A 7457-nucleotide genomic window follows, 5' to 3' on the forward strand; every position below is an offset into this window, starting at 1 on the left:
TGTCTGAAGCCAGATTTGAACTCAAAGTTCCTCCTGGTTCCAGAACCAATGCTTTATCTACTGTACCACTTAGCTGCCCCTTGATCAGTTTTCAAAGAGAATAGAATGATTGGATTGCAGAGTGTATAGAGGTGAGTAATGAATCAGAAGCCTAAAAAATTAGGGTGAAGGTTGTGGTGTTCCAAGGCACACAACCTTATAGCATCGTTGAAAAGACAGCTCTTTGTACCAGGGAGCAGCTTATGATACAGCTCACCGTGGGTGATTGACTGGAAAGATGAAATGATGAGTGGAAAGCAAGTAGGATTTGGAGTCAGAAGTTACGCCTCCAAGAAAAACAAATGACTCAGTTTCAAATCCTGGGCTACTTCTATGCAATCTTTACCACTCTGGACTCCATTTTCCTTATCTTCAGAATGAAGGGGTTCTAATATATGACTTCTGAGGACTCTTCCAACCATGATCCTGTGATCCCATGAAATAGGAAAAAAGAAGACATATCAGAAAATCCATGACTGAACCAGGTAAACAATGTATTCGTAACAACAACCTTGTGAAAATAAGCAACTTTGAAAGACTTAAGAACTCTGATCAATGCAATGACCAGCGTAATTCCAGAGGAAAAATGATGACCTGTACTATCGATCTCCTGACAGAGAGATGATAGACTCCAGATGCAGAATGAGACATACATTTTTGGACAGGGCCAGTTCAGGAATTTGCCTAACTACACATATTTTTACAAGGCGTTTTTTTTTCTTTTTTCTTTTGTCAAATGGGTAGAGGGAGGTGGGAGGGAAAGAAAATAAGTGCTTGTTAATTGAAAAAAATAAAAGAAACAAAACTCATACATCTTTTGCCTCTATTGCTACCCCCAAAACAAAACAAAAAAAACAATAAGGGGCTTCCTAGCAAAGCAGGGGAGACAGTGCAGGGGCCAACAATACTAGTCTCCACCTAGTTCTCCCTTGTCCTCCTCCCCTCTTCCTAACAAGACCATAACTTGGATGGGAATTGTCTCTGGTTTTCTTCATGCCCCTACAGTGCCAGGCACACAGTTGGCACCTACCAAGTATTTGTTACTGACTCTCCAGGTGTCTCATCCTCTTCTGTTCCTCTCCAGCCCAACATACGTTGCAGTATGTTCTGTTTGATCTGGCATTGCCATCATCTAGAGAACTCTCAGACTCGCTTGACACCACAACTTGATCTTCAGATAGATGTCGGGGCCAGTCCTGGTGCTCTAAGTTCAGAGGCAGTGATGCTCTAGGATTAGAATGGAAGGAGAAAATGGATGAGGAAAACCCTTCTGATAACTTCACTGTGTCTGGGCCTTTATTGTATGAAGAGCTGGATTGATTCTGCTACAAGGCAGAGATACGTGGGCTGTGTGAAAGGGAAAAGGACCCTGTGGAACACTTAATGGGGCCCAGGGCCTCACATCTGGTCTCTGGCCAGGCTTTCTCTCATGCAGGAGTGCCCAGTTCAATTTCTTGCTAGAATAGTTTTGTTCCAGATCTGGACAAACCTTCATTAGATGTTTCCTGTCCCCATCGCTTTCCTTTATCCGGTGCTGCCCACCCTGTAAGACTTGGCTGTCTTTACCAAGCCTGGACCTGGTATGTTTATTTTTAGAGCTGTGTTTGCAGGGATGGCATTTTCCATGTGAGCTCCTGCTTTCACTAGCAAAGATTTTCCTAAAGATTCTCACCCAGAGAAGGAAATGCCTCTGTAAAACTGTAGGGGGGGGAATCCATTCAGCTGTTTCTGATAATCAAGGGTATAAATAAATATAGGGACATGTGTACATGTTCTTAGCCATGAGTTTTCTCTCTGGGGGTTCTTAAAGTTAAAATCTCAACATCTTGGAGGGGGGAGGTAACTAGCTGGAGAATCAGTAAGGGCATTTTGGTTCGGAACTTAATTATAGTCAGGAACTTCAGATTTAAGATTTTCACAATACTTTGTCTATTGACATCCACCAAATGATACAATGGTATCATTATTTTGACTATCAACAATCCTAGGGACTGCGAAGGCAGCTTGATGAACAATGCAGTACAGTGTATTCTGCCCCACGTCATTTTGGTTTGGAAATCCTCACAGGGGACCTTGAAGGCCAGACTGCCTTGATAAAGAATTCCCATTTGGCCTTAAAGTGAAATCTGCTTACAAGTGGGACCACTCACTGTTTCAAAGAAAGGCAGGGATTTTAACAATGTGACTTTGGAAAGGCAACGTGGAAGGATCCTTATGTACAAAAAATATTTATAGCAGATCTTTTTGTGATAGCAAAGAACTGAAGGGTTACCCTTCAATTGGGGAATGAATGGCTGAACAAGTTACAGTAATTGAATGTGATGGAATACCACTGTGCCATAAGAAATGATGAAGTGGACGGTTTCAGAAAAACCTAGAAAGACTTGTATGAACTGATGCAGAGCAATTGAGCAATAACAACATTGTAAAGACAAACAGTGTTGAGAGATTTAAGAACTCTGATCAATGCAAGGTGCAATAATTGATCATCAGTCATGATTCCACAGGACTCAGGGTGAAACATGCTTCCTATCTCCTGAGAGAAAAGTAATAGACTTAGAATGCAGATTGAGACATTTTTTGAACATAACCAATTTGGAGATTTTTTTGGTTTGACTACCCATATTTGTTACAATTTGGCATTGTGGCATACTGGATACATAGAATGTTGTACTTAGAGTTCAAGAAGAAGACTTGGGTTCAAATCACACCCCTGGTATTTATTGGCTACAAGACAATGGAAAAGCCATTTAACCTCTCAATACTCATATAGAGCTTTTTGGTTTACAAAGCACTTTACATATTACATTTAAGCCTCATAACAGTCTGGAGGTAACTGTAAGCTTATTGTTAGCCCCATTTTACAGATGAAAAAACTGAGGCTTGCCCAGGGTCACACAGCTAGGATGGATTCAAGCAGCAGGATTCAAACAAATGCAGTTCTTCCTTCCAAGTCTGGTGCTGTATCCACAATGGCACAGAGCAAAATGTTAGCACTAGGAGGGGACCTATGATTATAAGATCACAGATTTAGAGCTGGAATGGACCTCAAAGGCAAGCCTCTTTGTTTTGAAAGAGAGGAGACTGAAACTCTATGAGGTTTTAGTAACTTGTCTCAGGTCACTCAGACTGTGACTATTAGAGGTGGCATCTGAAGTAGCTCTCAGAGGTCCTCTGACTCCACCGACAGTGTCTTCTCAACTTCCCAACTACTCCAGCTTTCTCATTTTACATGAGAAACCACAGCCCCAAAAGATAAAGTGACTTGCTCAAGGTGACATGGCTCTTATTCTTTTATATTTGAATCAGTTCTCTAGATATCTTAGAAATGAGACCTTTGTCAAAAGATATGAAGAGGCGTTTTTCAAAGGAAAAAAAATCAAGCTATTAACATCCATGTGAAAAACAATACTCTAAGATAAATGCGAATTAAAAACAGCCCTAAGGCTCTATCTCTCACCCATCAGAATGGCACAGCTGACAAAATAGGAAATGGCAGTTGTTGGAGAGTTCAGAGAAGGACAGGCATACTAATGCACTGTTGGTGGAACTGTGAATTGGCCCAGCCATTCTGGAAAGCAATTAGGAACTATGCTCCGGAAGTTAGTAAATTGTACACATTCTTTGAGTCATCAACTAGGCCTATATCCCCAAGAGATCCAAAAAAGGAGGGAACATTTATAGCAGCACTTTTCATTTTACAAAAAAAGGAAGAAAGAAAACTAAAGATGTGTCCATGTGTGGGGGATAGCTTACCATATTACGATATGTGAATATCATGGAATATTATTTTGCCATAAAAAATGAAAAAAGAGATTTCAGAGAAACCTGGCAAGACTTTTATGAGCAGAACTAAGAGAACAATTTATATAACAACTGCAACATTATACAGAAAAACTACTCTGGAATAATTAATAATTGAACCATGCAATGACCAACAAGGACTCCACAGGGCCTATGATGAAACACGCTACCCACTTCTTCATGGAAAGGTGACAGGTTTAAGGTGCAAAATGAGATATACCTTTTTGGACAAAGATAATGTGGAATTTATTTGGCTTAACTACATGCATTTGTTGCTAGAGTTTTTCTTTCTTTTTTTTTTTTTTATCGGGTGAGGAGTGTGGAACAGACAGTAAGTCTAATAATAGGCTTGCCAGAAAGTAAAAAGAAAGAAAAAGCAATGGTATTGTATAAATTGTTCTCCTGATTCTGCTAACTTTACTGTACATCAGTTCATATGTTTTTCCAGGTTTCTCTGAAACAATCTTTTGACATTTCTTATAGTGCAATAATATTTCACTATATTTGTATACCATAAATTATTGTTCAACTGTTTTCCAGTTAATGAACATGTCCCTGGTTTTTTTCAGTTCTTTATTACAAGAAACAGAGTTTTATAAATATTTTTGCATATATGGGTCACTTCCTTCTTTCTTTTTTTCTATTTGAGGGCATTGTTCTACTAGTGTTATCACTACCTCAAAGGATCTTGCAGAATTCAGTGATTTTTAGAACATAGTTTCTCATTGTTTTTCATTGCTCCACAAATAAGCATTAAAATGCCAGTCTTCCCTTAGCCTCTCTGACTATTGTCATTATCATCATCATCATCATCATCTTCTTCTTCTTCTTCTTCTTCTTCTTCTTCTTCTTCTTCTTCTTCTTCTTCTCCTTCTCCTTCTCCTTCTCTCCTTCTCCTTCTCCTCCTTCTCCTTCTCCTCTTCTCCTTCTCCTTCTCCTTCTCCTTCTCCTTCTTCTTCTTCTTCTTCTTCTTCTTCTTTCTTCTTCTTCTTCTTCTTCTTCTTCTTCTTCTTCTTCATTATCTTTGTCAATCTAATGAATATGAAGTGGAACCTCAGAATTCTTTGAATTTGTCTTGTTATTAGTGTTTCAGAATATGGTTATTGATAACTTGGATTCCTTCCTTTGAGGAGTTCCTATTCATATCCTTCAACCAGTGACTAACCTCTAATAAATAAAAGCAACTTTGAAAGATTTGAGAACTCTGGTCTGTGCAATTTACTACAAAGGAGTGAGGAACATGTTTGTCATGTCCTGACAGTGAGATGATGGACTAGGGATTCAGTATGAGACATATTTTCAGACATCAACAGTGTGCAGGTTTATTTTGTTCGATTGTGTGTATTTGTTACAAGGAAGGACTTTTTACATTGTGGGGGGAAGGAAAAGATTATGATAATGATACCCCAAAAAAAGAAGAAAAAGGAAAAAAAAGAGTATTGATGATAAAAAAGAATCCACAGGAGAAGACATATGAGGAGGTTTGTAGGGAGAAACAGACATACAAGATAGCTTTGAAACGTGTTGATTTATTATATTTTAAAAAGGAAAACAAGCTGAACATAGAAATTTCTGTTTTCACATGCAATCCTCTTTTCTATTCTTTGTGTATGGAGATAATCATTTGCTGGTGTTTGTTAAATTCAAAATTTTTTAATTTAAAAAATAAATAATTTATTACCCTGAAATTATCCTACAAAATTCAATTCAATTCAACAAACATTGCTGTCTCCATCCAACAAACATGCCCATGTCTCCTCTATTCTTAAAAACAAACAAACAAACAAACCCTTACTTGATCATGCCATACCTGCTTGCCACCATCCTATAATTCTCCTTTGTGACTTAAATTCTAAGGAAACTGTTAACAGTAACATCTACACTTCTTCTCCTCTCATTCTCCTCTAACCCCTCTGAATCGTTCAACAGAAACCTCTCAAAAAGTCTGCAATGATTTCTAAATTGTCCAATCTAATGCCTTTTCTAAATCTTTGTCCTTTTTGACCTCTCTGCAGCATTTGCCACTGTTGCTCACCTTTTCTCATGGGCACTCCCTCCTTTCTAGGTTTTTGTGATAGAAAGTCCGAATGTCTTACTCTTGCTCTCATTTGCTGGTTTTTCATCCATGTCATAACCGCTAATGGCGAGTGCCCACCAAGGTTCTGTCCTTAAGCCCTCTTCTTCTTTTGCCAGTCTACACTATCTCACTTTGACTCTATACTGTCTCATAGTCTATACCAGCTCTCTTAAGTTCAATGACCATTTCTATGCAGATGATTCTCAGATCTATAGATGCTGCCCAAGCACTCTCCTCACCTATAAATCACTCATCTCCAATTGCCTCTTAGGCATTTTGAACTAGATAACTCATGGACATCTCAAACTCAACTTATCTAACACAAAATATAGTTTTCCTGGGTCGCCAATTCTCCTTCCTTCTGAACTTCTGGACACTTCAATCCCCCTAGTCAACCAGGTGTCCATCTCAGTGTTATTCTTGATGTCACTTTTTCACCTCACATTTCCAGTCTATTGTTAAACCTTGTTGTTTCTACCCTCACATCTTTCATATACTTTTTATTCACTCCACTCAGAGAGTCACAATCCTTTTTAACTTGTTGCCTGGACCCCTGCAATAACCTTATAAGATGTCTTCCTGCTTCATCTCTTCCCATTCAAATCCATTCTCTACTTAGGAAACTCCTTTTTCCTCTATGTTTCAGCAAGTCATAATCTCAGAGAGTTGCTTGGGAAACTGCAAAGTTAAGGGTCACACAGCCATGTGATAAAGGAGAAGTCTATCCACTAAACATTTTTACCACTACCTCTCATATACCAATCAAAATAAAGTCAGGAAAGAAAGAGTACTAAGAATGGAACCTATGAGGAAAGGCCTCATATCAAGGATTGTGCCTGAGTTGTACATGGATGTAAGCTATTTGAAATCACTATAGAATATTCTTCAAGGTTTCAGGATTACTTTCCTCGGGAATGCTTGTTACTTTGGTGGGTTATGCCGAGGACCTTAGGATGTGACTAAATCTTAATAATCTCTTCAATATTTGAGTCAGTTCCATGTGGCCAGACATCACTTGAGTCAAAGCTTTAAAATAAACATTTTCTACATGTGCTACATTTGGCTGAGATTCTATTACATTCAAGAAACATTTATTAAGCATTTATTATGTAGGGGGCAATATGACAGGTGCTAGGGAAGATACAAAGATTAAGTAAGACATAGTCCATCTTTTCATGGAACAATTACAATAGGGGGATGTGCCAAATGTAATGATAGCTATGATAAAAAAAAATAATGTGTAAGTGCATCAGAGGTATAAAACTAAGTGCTATGTGAGGAATGAAAGGTAACTGTCAACTTGGTGGGGAAGGGTAAAAACAAAAGATCAGGGAATGAGATTGTAGAATCATAGATTTGGAGCTTGAAAGACCCTTAGAGAAAGAACATCAATTCCAACCCTTCCATTTTACAGCTAAAGTTACAGGCCTAGAGAGATGATGTAGCATGCCCTGGGTCACACAGCAATTACATGTTTGAGGTGGGTTTTGAACCCAGAACTTTCAAACTCCAAGTACAATGCTCCTTCCATGATGCT

This window comes from Phascolarctos cinereus, unplaced genomic scaffold, assembly GCF_003287225.1.
Source record: "Phascolarctos cinereus isolate Bilbo 61053 unplaced genomic scaffold, phaCin_HiC Scaffold_1;HRSCAF=81, whole genome shotgun sequence".
Classification (NCBI taxonomy): domain Eukaryota; kingdom Metazoa; phylum Chordata; class Mammalia; order Diprotodontia; family Phascolarctidae; genus Phascolarctos; species Phascolarctos cinereus.